Below are 14,016 nucleotides of genomic sequence, written 5' to 3'. Positions count from 1 at the left end.
GAATTTAGCCATTTGAATTGGCTTGTAAATGTATATGTTTTGGTTTGTATATATAGCCATGAATGATGACTCATTTTGGGTTATTTTGGTATGTTTGAATCATGTTTATATATATGTGTCTATGTCTTGTGGAATGTGTTGAATGTTGGTTGTGTGATGCTTAATGGTAATAGGGATTATGAGTATCAAATGGTTGATTTGTGGATGTTGATTTGCTTGTGAAATTAGGCTAAATGATGCATATTTGGAAGTGTATATTTAATTGAATTGTATATGTGATTTTTGTTTAAATGGTATGGTATATCTTGTGTCTTGTGTATATTGAGAAAGGTGATATAGATTATGCATGAATTAAGCTTGAATTGGTTGTTTAAAATGTTATATTATGCTATGTTTTGGTGCCAATTGGGTTGATATAGGTGTGCGTAAGATAGGGTGGCAAAATAGCTTGGTAAATAGCCTATTTTTGTATATACCGGCAGAGACACGGGTGTGTGTCTTAGCCGTGTATGACCCACGATTATGTTACATGGCCGTGTGTCCCCTGGTGTTGAGATTAAAATCAAGTCAGTATGCTTCACACGGCCTCACACACGGGCGTGTGACTTGGTCGTGTGGCATAAGTCAATATACCCTACAGGTTTGGCACGGCCTAGCACACGGCCTGACACACGGGCATGTATGGCCATTTTTAGGGCACAAGAGCTAGCCACATTGGCCTGTGTGTTGGCCATGTGATCCCATTTCGAATGTCCACACGGCCTGTGACACGGACGTGTCTGTTGGCTGTGATAGCCCAAAATTGACCCTAGTCGGAATGTGGTTTCGGGACCACAAAACCGAGGCATAAAAATAATTTAAAATTTATTTTGATGCCTATAATATGTGTGTGCTCATGTGTGACATTTTTTGGTGATTGATTTAGTGTTATTAAGGTGAATTTCACTAGAAAGGACTTAGTAGTGAACTTTGAAAGTACGATAGGGAATTGTGTGATGACTAATTAAAGCATGCATGCAAAACAATGGACTTGCATGTCAAATTCCCTTTTATAGGTGGTGGCGGCCATGGCAAGGAATTATGGGCAAAGAAAACATGTTATGACATGTTTTGTTAATGCATGATGTATTAAGTGATAAAATAATTAGATGAGGGAAGAGAAATAAAAAAATGTGTGTGAGAGTGTAGCAATCCCCATTGCCGTGCAAGTGAAAGAAAAACAAAAAATTTGTTCATCCTTGTTCTCTCCTTCTTTTGGCCGAAAATTCTAAGAGGAAGAAGAGATTTTTGCTTCATTTTCTTTGTTTAGAAGAGATCTAGAAGGAGATTTGGCTAAACTTGCATCAAGATTAAGGTATGTATGAGGTTGTGTTATGAGTTTCATGCATGTTTTAGTTGCTAACTTGATGTTCATGTTAGCCATGGTTCAAATCCTTGTTATGCCATGGGAATGGTATTTGGCCAAAGTTGTTATTGTGTTAAAGCCATTGCATGCTAAATGTGAAGCTTGCTAATGATGCATGCAATGATGGATTGTCTACTCTTGAAATTTCTTTGTAGCAATCTTGAGTAAGACATTGAGTTTTCTTTTGTTTAACCATGACCGAAGTTGAAAGGGGCATGATTGTGATGTATTCGCCATGAAGCATTCATGAGCATGGTTTATGCTTCTTGCATGTTAGTTAAAATTTGTGCTTTGGATGGTTATGGACACCTTGAAATTGCCTTGCACCTATATGTGTATATATGTTTGCACATGATATTTTGGTGATGAAGAAAGTGATAAATATGTTTGTTTAAAGAAGAAATTTGTTGAAGAATGTTGTGAAATTTGCATGTACATTCGCCTAGTACATGTATAGGGTGAAAAACCTTGAAATTATTTTTGATTTTGTGTATTTATGACCATGTATAATCGGCCACATGAGTAATTTGAGCACTTGATGTTATGTTAAAATTCTTGAGCTTAAATATATGGATGTATGTATATGTGGCCATATAATGGCGTTTTGGTTCAAAGGTTGAATGATAAATTATAATAAAGTGAGATGATATGAGATGCGAATGTGATTGACTAGTAAACATTATTGAGAAAAATATTGAATACTTCTACTTGTATTCGTTAAGCTCAAGAGCAAAGGGAGCTAAATCCGATAAAGGGAAGGAAAAAGTGATCGAATAGCCGTTGAAGCCGTTCGACAACATCCGAGGTAAGTCCTCAAGAAATGACCCTACTCGAATTATGTGAAATGAAATATGGATGTGTAATGATTATTGATTTAAGTGTGCATGAGTATTTGAATGATACCCGGGCTAAGTCCCAAAGGCGATTATGCAAGTGATATGTTTGTGTTTGAGCCTTAGTAACGAAAATGAAACATGGATGTGTAATGATTATTGATGTATGTGTGTGCATGAGCAATTGAATGATATCCGGCTAAGTCCCAAGACATTTATGCTAGTAATTATATCCGGTTAAGACCAAGGCCATTGTGCTAGTGACCACATCCGGCTAAGACCAAGGCATTCGTGCAAGTTGTTAAATCCGGGCTAATACCAAGGCATTTGTGCAAGTCGTTCTATCCGGCTAAGACCAAGGCATTCGTGCATGTGGTTATATCCGGTTGTATTCAAGAAGCTTGGGCTGAAGGTGAGCGTTGGTTGCTGTAATAAATTTAATTAGTACGCTCGAAAAGCCCAAAGGATAAGGTATGTTTATATGTGCATTGGAAAAGTCGATATGTTTGAGTAACATTCGCTCAATCGACTAACGAATTTTCAGCTATTGAATTGGTTGATATCTTGTGAAAGTATACAATGATGAAGTGTGAAGTAAGTATGATTATGTGAATGTGTATTAATGAAATGATTCATTTGGCTATGTGAATGTAATGCTTTAGTTAAAGCTGATTTTATTGCTTGAGACTTACTAAGCATAAAATGCTTACCCGTTGCTTTGGCTCTCTGCTTTATAGATTTTGCTCGTTAGCGATCGGATTCGGGATCATTAAATTCAAGTCATCTACACTATCAAAGCCTCCATTTTGGGTATAATTTTGGTTGAACTTTGAAATGGCATGTATAGGACTACCCTATTGTAGAAGGTCATGTACCTTTCGGTTTTATGTAAGCTTGGATAGCCATGCGAAAATGGCTTATATATCGTTGTTAGTATGATTCTATAATCGTTTGTATGATGATCATTATGGGGTATGGAATGGTTTTGAAAAGATTAGCCATTGGAATGGTTAATCATGATCACACTTGTGCTATGTATGCAAAAGGGCCAATTGAATCGTGGAAATCATGAAATAGGTAAAGGTTACCTTGATAACAGATGCTGGCAGCAGCAGTGGTGTGGTTTTGAAAAATCACCAAAATTTGTAGGAATGGTATTAAACAGTGAATAAGTTATGTAAATGAACCTTGATGAGTCTACTTTCATATGGAAGAAACGAAACGGTCATAGGAGTTACTTGTTAAGAGATATTAAATTTATTGTGAGACAGGGCCAGAACGGTTTCTGGGTCCCCTGTTGCAACTTTAAAAATTTGCTATAAATTATACAGAAAGAATTAGAAGTCACGACTTATATTTGCAGATTCCATTTTGAGTCTAGTTTCATTAGAAACAAACGACACCAGTATTAAAGCTCTGTACAGAGAGATATTAAAGTTGTAACGCGCGAAGGTCAGAGCAGTCGATCCCTGTAACATGGGTGACTTTAACTAATAAACTGTACCAATTGGCCCGACCAAAAATTCTAGAAATAAATCCATGGAAAGATATATGAGTCTAAATTCAGGAAAAATTTACGGAATCAGTTTCTGAGTTTTGAAACTCGAGATATGATTTTTAAGGCGACAGTGATGCAGTTTTCCAGCCTGTCTGGAAATGCCAAATTGGTCGGTGCTTTAAGAGGATTTAGCTCGTCAACCCCTCGCGTCCGACACCGGCGATGGTCTCGGGTTCGGGGTGTTACATTGGCCGTGTGAGACATGCGGCCTGGCCACACGGGCGTGTGTCTCCTATTTTTAAGAAAATTTCTTAAGTGTTCAAAAAGTTCCCAAGTTATCGGTTTAGTCCTTAACCACTCCTAATGTATGTTAGGGCTTCGTAGGCTCGTATTAGGGATAAAATGTTTGGTTGTGAATGAATTGTATATGAATTGACTAAAAGTATGTGAAATGTATGTTTAAATGTGTTGTAAGTTCAGTAATGCTCTGTAACCCGATTCCGGCGTAAATATGGGTGAGGGCTATTACATTCACATCACCTTAACCAACTACACCAACACCCACCATCTGTACCCTTAGCAGCTTCATCGCTCAGTAGCCACCCTCAGGCGCACCTCGTGACCTACTCCCTTGCTCATGTCGCTAGCCTACCCAACGCCCTTGCCTGCTGCTCACGCACCCGCTTGTGCACACTACTGCTGTCGCTCACACCAGGCCTTATTACTCCCTCGTGCACTCATTCGACGCACCTACTCCCGCACCGGCTCGACAACTGCTTCTTGTCGCCGCACCTGCCTGCACGCCCAGATCCAAGCTATTCTGCCCATGCCATTGCCGCTGCCAACTCTAGCCCGCATGCGCCAGCACTGCCATGCCTCATATTTACCTTTATACCACACTTCCACCACGTTTAGCAACCAACCCTTCCAGTCATCCCTTGATTAAAATATTTTGCTTCTAATTTTATTTATCAAGTACTTAATTTTTATACAAAGGTGGTAAGAGAATTTTTCTCCTAAATTTCAAATTTATTTGGTTAATTAAATTTTCAATTTATTGAATTATTAATATTTTATGAAAATTGAATTTTTGAGAAAAATTGTTTCCATCGCAAAAGAACTCATACCTCTGTCCAAATTGAAGAATCAAAAAACAAATTTTACTCCAAAGAAGCCAAAGCAAGATACGATAGCGTTTTCAAGAATCAATAAATGCACCCTAAAAGAGGCTTTACACTGAAAGAAAGCAATATACTGATTTCATGGCGTGCATTCAACAAATTATTGAAGCTCTCAATTAGGAGTTGTTTTGTGAGAAAAGACCTAGTGCAAATGAAGAGTTAGTTCATGAATTTTATGAGAATTTGACCTCAAGCGAATTAACGAAAGTTTCTGTCCGTGGAATTAAGGTACTAATAAGCTCAAACACTATTAATGAATTCTTTGAATTACTTGATTTTGAAGACTATGAATATTCTTCCTTGATGAGAATATTACAGTTCCAAGTTCTAAGTGGGTTGTGTCAAAGCATGGAACTCACATTTGTCATAGAGAATATTTGACACCAATAGCGAGTGTATGGTTCTATTTCATTCGATTTAGCCTTATGCTTATTTCACACGGGACTACAATTTCATTAAAGCAAATAGTTTTGTTATACTTGATTTTAACTACAAAGACCATTGATGTGGGAGAAATCATTCTAAGAGAAATGTGAAATTGTGCCGTTGACATTTTGGTCCAGCTTACTTTCCCATTACGATAACAATTTTGTGCTTGAAAGCTAAAATTCTTGTAAGCATAAAAAGACAGGTTGTAACCAGGGCGCGCACAATCATAGATTGGGACTCTACTAAATAGCAGGAGATTTTGTTCTACAGCAACGAGTTGAAGAGAGCGAGGTTCCTGAAGAAGAAGAAGAAAATCCCACAAAGATTGAACCAATGCAGCCAGCTGAAATCCCTGATAAGGCAGAACCAATGGAACTAATAACAGAACCTGACATGGCAACCTCAGCATTCAAAACTCAATTGCCTTAACCAGATCTTCTAGATGAGCTGTCAAAATTGATGGATGTAATGCAACATATGCAATGGCAGCAACAAGCTTACTGGAGATATTTAAAAATACAGGATGACTCAATGAGAAGCGCTCGTATGAAAATATTAAATGACCCATTTATTTTTGTACCTGAGTTTCCAGATTTTATATTTGAACCATGGAGCCCAATATCAAAGAGGGAATGAAGTGATTCATGCAAAAACAAAGACGTTGGAGAAAAAGATGATTCAGATTCTGAGGGAGCTACAAATAAATAAAAAGGGGGGATATTTACTTTATGTTATTTTCTTTCCTAGGTTATGTTAGGATTAGGTTCTGTTAGGATTTTTATTTCTCAAATAGTAAAACAAGAGGTGGAATCATAAATAAAAATGAACAAGTTTTAAAATTACAAGTGTGACAATTTATATACATGTCTAGGATTGGATTTAGAGAGCACTTGGTACTTAAACAGTCAAATTGACTCACCTCCTCTTTTTCTAGAATCTTACCTAGTGTATAGTATCTATTCACTTCTAACAATGAGGATACTGTTCACCTTAAGTAGGGGGACTGAAAAATTGAAATTATTTTCTCTCAGAATAAATATTTCTTTTAATTATGGTTGGCTTATATTTTGTTCAAGAATTTGAAATTTTATTAAGTATGCGCTAAACTTCAGTATGGATAAAGTTCTATTATTTCAATAATTGTATGTTAGCTGAATTATGACATAAATGTACTCTTAATAAAGTATGTAAATCATACCATAAAATTTTTATTTCCTTAGGAAAGCTAAGCGTACATGAAAGTTTAAGTCTCTAGAATTGACTTAGTAATCTCTTAAGGTGAAATCCTAGGAAGCATGTAATGTTAAAATGATTTAGGCAAACTTTTGTATGGACCCTTTGAGCCTTTCAAGCCAACCTTGATGAATTTTTATCCTTTGAAACCCAACTTTGAGACTATATGACCTAATTTTATTTGAACCTTTGCAATTTTTAGCCTTCACTTCTCTCATAATTATCTTTAAATTGTTCCAAACACTAGACTCAGTACTATTTAGAATATTTTTTGAAAATAAGTTTGGGGGAGTTCAAAAGAAGCAACTGCTCAAAAAATTGTAGGACATACAGCAAAATGCTCGTAAAAAAAAAGCATATATTCGAAAGAAATAGATGTACAAAAGAGCAGGCAAAAGCAAAACAAGTTGGTGTATCAAAGATAATTATTCCAAAGGTTTGATGCAAGTTGAGTCTAGGGTATTTTAGCCTAAATTTGTCTATCTTTTACCTACCCCTAGCCTAGTCACGTTACAACCTATTTTAAAAACCTATTGATTCAAGTTTTTGTGCTACCAACATTAGTGGAGAGAAACTGCTATGTTCAACATATGAAGGCATAAATTAAACTTGACGATTACAACTTAATCTTAAATAAGGGAAAAAAAATCAAATTGGTAGGGATTTAACATGTCTTTATTAAGAATGGATTTAGTTTATTTTTTCTATCATAATAATAATTGAGATTAATTTGAACGATATGTATACTTAAGTAGCATAAATGTCAAAATTCTTGTTCTTGAGAATAAGTATACTAAATATATAATTTTGGAAAGAATGTTTTCTGAAGGAATTTTTCAAAGGTATTTCCAAGAAATTCTTTTCAATTTGTGCATTACTTGGACGAGCAATAAATTAATTTTAGGGGTGCGGAAACACGAAAATATATAAACTTTTTCATGCCCTTTAATATATAGACTTTTTCATGCCCTTTTAAACTCAAATTCATGCAATTTCGTAGTAATTCTTGTCAAAAAATAGAATATAATCATAAAATAATTAAATTGTACTTAAATTATTAACATATTTAATTTTAATTAATTTTCTAATTATTTTCATAATTTTTTATTTATTTTCGACTGATTTACACAAATGGTGAAAATTGGCTTGGCAGACACTGCTAAAAGCACAAAATCATGAAGCAATTTTTGAAGCATCAAGTTAAATTAATTTTTCAACCTAAGACGGTCCAACTGGTGAATATTAATTCATAATATTATTAATTTTAATTATATCAAATTTATTTTGGGTTAAAAAATTATTATTAATTATATTATGAAAGGAGGCCCAGTTCTTGTAAACCAAAGACTGATCCAACCGAGCAAATGGGCTACCCAAAACCATCCAATATGCTAACCCAATCAGCTCAAAATAGCTGATTATTTTACTTGCAAATCAGCCCTTGAAGTTTCCTTGAAATTACATTCAAACCCCTCTACTTTCTGTGCTTTTAAAGATTCACCCCAAGCTAAATTTAGCAATTTTGAAACCTTCAAACTAGCCACATGTGTGGCCGGCCAAGGGTGTAACACCCCTTACCCGTATTCGACATTGGAATAAGGTACGAGGCGTTACCGGACATAAACTCACACAAACATACAAAACCGAGAGATGAATTTCTATCCAAATTTAAAACTTTTCATTCACATGCATAATGTCTGTTATACAGGCCCACGAGGCCCAAAACATACATTGGGTGTGGTTCGGGACTAAACCAAGAACTTTCGGAACTTTTGAAACACTTAGAAAATTTTCTTATTTTGGGGAGTTAGATGCCCATGTGGGAAGGCCGTGTGGTCACACACGCCTGTGTAGCTTGGGACATGCCCGTGTCCTTAGCCCGTGTAACTCTTTGTTTATGACGTCATCAACAAAATAGGGTCACACGACCAAGTCACACGCCGGTGTCCTAAGGCCGTGTCTCTCACACGGCCGAGACACATGGCCGTGTCTTTTCTCATGTGTTTACTTCTGGGCATTCTGTTTTACCTAATTAGGGTGCAAGGGACACACGGCCGGAATACACGCCCATGGGGTAGACCGTGCGTCACACATGGCCTAGACACATGCCCCTGTGTCTACCTGTGTGGACAACTTTGAAGCTACTCTCCAAGCCAATTGCCACCCTTATTTGCAAAAACACATACATGACTTCAAAGGTAATTAACATGACATAATTGAGTACTTTAACATACACAAAAAAGATATGATCATAATCATTTCATCTTTACTTATGCATGCAAAAGACTTCATACTTTGTCAAGCCCAACTTACCAATTCTTATTTAAGCTATGGTTATCATCATACTAAACAAATCCCAATTAAATCATCAAGCATTCATCACTAATAAAATAACCCATCACATACACACAATCACAAATCACATCTCAAAGACATAAGTACATACATAATCATATAATCAACATAAGCCATCATTCATGACTATATACAAATTGGACCATAAATCATTCTAGGCCAACACATTTGGCCACATTAACAATGGCTTAATTAATCAAAGACAAAGTCCCTATACATGCCATAAACTTAAAATACTAGCATTCACTTATACCCAATGATAGCTTGATAGTGTGATGGCATCTCCAGTGGTCTCCAACCCAAGCTAGCTAAACTAACCTATAAGAGATGGGAAAGGAAGGGGGTAAGCTTCGAAGCTTAGTAAGTTCATATGCAAATAAATAACCACTATTAACATTCATTTACTTTATCCATCCATAAGAATACTATTATTACAATTGGCATTAAATCTTAAGATTTTCACTTATTCGTTTGTGATGCTTACTCCTTTAACTCATAAACACCATTTACCTGCCTTGACGTTAGCCTAGCCACTATAGTCTACCCATTATAACATATCACATTAATTAACAAGTTATTTCCATCCTCTTAATCACATGCACATTATTTATGAGTAATCATAATTTCAACATATAGTTCAACCACCTTTCACTTTTCTAAGCTCGTATCTTACTATATTCTTATAATGACTTTATTCGACAATTATGCTTGTCTTTCCTTTCCTCATATCCAATGAAACACAATTTAAATAAATAAACCGTAATATGTCACAAATCAATTAGGCTCATAAGCCTATCACATGATCATTATCAAATCTTATCATGCATCTATTCATTATAAATGTAGATCATTTGCCACAAAGTTATCAATGTTTCACAAGCATAACTTGTTCGTGTACATTCTTACCAAGAATTCATCATATACCAAATTCACTTCACATGTGTTCAGTGTACATACTTGTACCACTCATAATATAGTCACATAATTTCTCGTTCTTAACATACCCTTGAAATACAATTTAAGCATGTAAGCATATTGGATCACATCACAATTTGGCCCAAAAACCTAACACGTAATCATCATTTATATTTATCATATATCCAACATCACAAGTATGTACACTATCAATCACAGTGGGTAATAAACAATTATTTCCACAATAATCATGAATTTACAATTATAGGCTTACGTACATGTCTGTTTACTCGTAGTAATTTCATTCTCATACTCATCTTTGATTTACCTGTTGAACACTTGGAATACTATTGGATACACGGAAGGCTCGCACAATAGTGCCACATACGTAGCTAAACCTACCTCATATCACATAACACATAAAGCTCATTCTTGAGCTACTCACGGGTCTGCTCACACAAGCTATCGATCAGGACATAGCTATATGGGCTGCTCACACAAGCTATCAAGTATCCTCAACACATTTCGGACTACCCAACCACCGGTAGGACGTACAAGACCAGCACTCAGAACCACATAAACATATATCACATATCTCATGAGCTCATAAATCGCATGGTTCCTAGTGACATGTCACTTGTATCCTAAACTATTCCTAAGGTTCAAACGAGATTTTCTCAATGTCACATCCTTGTTGAACTCGTTTACAATGTCATTCTCATAGTCTATAATGTCGTTCATGCACTCATCATAACAATTTAAACATAGAAACTCATACATTAATAAATCATTAAAAATATGATCATAATATTGCATTATTTACACATGAACTTACCTCGACACCAAAAATGACAAAGAGGGACCTAACCGTCAATTACTCTTTTTCCTTTGTTCTAGGCCCGAATCTCGTTTTCTTTGATCTATAACATCACATTTAGCCCACTTATTAGTCCCATTATTCAATGTGACCCCAAAACCATACTATGGAAAAATTACGTTTTTTCCCCTAGGCTTGTAAAATGATTTTTATTCAATTTCTTTAACATACAAGCCTAGTCGAATCATTTTCATAATTATCACAGTCCACAATTTCCATTAAAACACACTTTTACTACATATTTTATAAATTTTACAATTTAGTCCTTTTGGACATTTTCACTGAAAATCACTTAGTAAAAGTCGTTTCTTACACATCAAACTTTCACAATCTACCATGAAACATCAAAACACATGCATGTCACACATGGGTAAATTTTTAAACATCAACCCTTGCTCAAATAAATGGTATAAATAGATAGATCTTGTTACGAGGATTTCAAATGTAAAAATCATTAAAAACGGGGCTAGAACGGACTTACAATCGAGCTTGGAAGCTTGAAAAACCCTAGCCATGGTTTCTCCATGCAAGTTTTGGCCAAGGGGTTGAAGATGGATAAACAATTGTCTTTTAATTTTGTTTTTAATTCATTTTAATAACTAAATGACCAAAATGCCTTTAATGAAAAACTTTGGAAACATGCCTAACCAAGGCATGTCCATTTTTGTCCACCAACTTAACCAATGGTCTAATTACCATATAAGGACCTCCAATTTAAAATTTCATAACAATTGGACACCTCTAACATGTAGAACTCAACTTTTACACTTTTTACAATTTAGTGCTTTTGACTAAATTGAGTGCCCAAACGTCAAAATTTTCGAACGAGATTTTCATGAAATCATTCCGTGAAATTGTAGACCATAAAAATATAATAAAAATGAATTTTACTATGTCAGGTTTGCGGTCCCAAAACCACTGTTCTGATTAGGCCCTAATTCGGGATGTTACAAAGGGGGAGCATATAGATGCTGATTTTTTTTGCTATTTTTTGCAGCCAATCCCACTAAATACCCCCTTCACCTATTCATTCAACACACCTCTCACACATTTCATTCCACACTTTCTCTCATTTTCTTTCTTCCAAACCTTCTTTTGCTTTCCATTTTTTCCTTTCATTCCCTTACTAGTTTCCTTATTGGAAAAGAGCCCTTCAATAACCATTGGTAGCAGCATTCAAGTGCTTATAGAAGCCTCAGTTTAACAAGAACAAGCGGAGAAGGAGGAGCGGAGCAAACTAGTCAAGCTTTGGAGAAACACCAGATTTGATTCTACTTTCTATCCTTTAATTTTTATTGTTTTTGTTATGAACATGTCTACGGATATTTTGTTTTGTTGTTATTCTAAATTTAATTAACATGGCTTAAATTTAATTTGTGTTAGGTTGATTGCATTTCGTCCACTAGAGTTATTAAAATTATGTTTGTGTTGTTATAGGTCTTCATAAATTGTTTGATTAAGTAAAACCATGATTAAGTTATTCTTGCATTATAATTGTAAGGTAACTAATGAATTAATTAATAATTTTGTTGAAATTGTAATTAATTGACACAATACTTAATCAGTGCATGTTTGATCTTCTAAGGTAGCTGAGGGTTAAATTAACGATGGTATTAAACAGTACATTAGCCTTGCATAACTTGCAAGATTATTGTGATTAAACTGTTTCAATATAGCTGTATATTTTTACCTCACTTAATTTTTTACTTGCTTATTAAATTTGATTAATTGTTTGAATTGGCATAGTAATATGTTCAAGAGATTAGTTAATTTTGTAAGCCTGTATGTGCTATAGTTAACAAGTTACCAAGTTGCCGTGAATTTTTTCGTAGCAACATGAACATTGTTTTAGAAATATTAAGTTAAGAAATGTAATTAATCTAACACAATTATGTCATCTTGATTAAAATCATCTTTTGAAATCGTGCATTGGAACTTTTATTTTTCTTTTATTTTAGCTTACTTAGTTATATTTTAGTTTTTAATCACTTCCTTAAAATCAAAATATTTTTAATCGTCAAAGTGTTTTTAATTGCATTTCATAAAATATTTTCTTATAAACTCCCGTGGGTACGATATCTCGACAGTTACTTGTAACTTTATTTACTTGTTGCAATTGTGTACACTTGCACATTTCTATCTTTCCTGTAGGATGCTGATTTATAAGCCCAATTCATGTGGGAACAAAGGACGAGTGATACACAAGCTTCCTGAGTCATAAAAGCATGAAACAAACCATACCAGACATAAATTACATGTCGTGTTGCATCATAGACCTTGTATGGCACAACATAGGTCAACATGCTGCCCATGTATACCAAGGCTATTTTCATCTGCACAATCAATTTTATAATAAGACCTAATACGTGTCAAAGACCTAATCCAGACTGCCAACACTCCGATCTTAGGGGCTTGATGAAACTAAATCATTTTAGACACAGGAAAAAACCCCAGTAGTTAGGAGTAGGATTAGGTTTAGTTTTCTTTCGGGTTTTCTAAACTCTTTGTTTTTCCTCTTGGAATCAGTTTTGATCTAAGAGTTCTTTTATATTATTAATGTATTTCAGTTTATTTCTTGTTTGTGATCGCCGATAATTGATTATTTCAATTGAGAGATTCACTACTCCATTCTCCATTCGACATTAATCCCAGGATTAGTCTAATCTATTTTCTCTTCTTATTTATTCGTGTTCTTTACATGTTTAATTCAATTGAGATTAAGACTATGAATAACAACATGAGTGGCTAAATTCCTTAGGGGAGATTAATGAGTGGATCGGGAAGTGATTAATGAAGGGTTTAGGGTTTCTCGAGAGGATTATTTGGTATAGATTATGTGTTCTTAAACCCTAGACTTGACAATTCTAGGAAGTAATCATATGTGAGATGAGATGAGAAGATAAGTTGAACTGAGTAAATCATAGTTTATCCTAGTTGAGAAAGTGAGTTTGAAAGATAAGCGAGTATCAACCAATAGATTAATTAGTTTAAGGCTGGGAGGTAATAATTAGTTAATCAGTAGCAAATCTACCCTAAAACCCTAATCTGAAGTTAATTACAAACCCTGAAATAAGCTAATCTTCCTTATTGGTTTTATCTATTTAGTCGTTTGTTTATTTTTCTTGTTTATTTATTTTAGTTATTTAAATCATCTTGTTAATCTATTTTATGATTTGTTATAATATGATAATTAATTATTATTATTTAGACTTATTATTGCGAAAAGATTTTTTTATAGATTTATTCCATCCTCTCTTGGGCACGATCCTCAGAATACTTCCTGTGTTCCA

The sequence above is a fragment of the Gossypium arboreum genome, chromosome 1 (assembly GCF_025698485.1).
Source record: "Gossypium arboreum isolate Shixiya-1 chromosome 1, ASM2569848v2, whole genome shotgun sequence".
Classification (NCBI taxonomy): Eukaryota; Viridiplantae; Streptophyta; class Magnoliopsida; order Malvales; family Malvaceae; genus Gossypium; species Gossypium arboreum.
Note: the sequence above shows the minus strand (reverse complement) of the source record.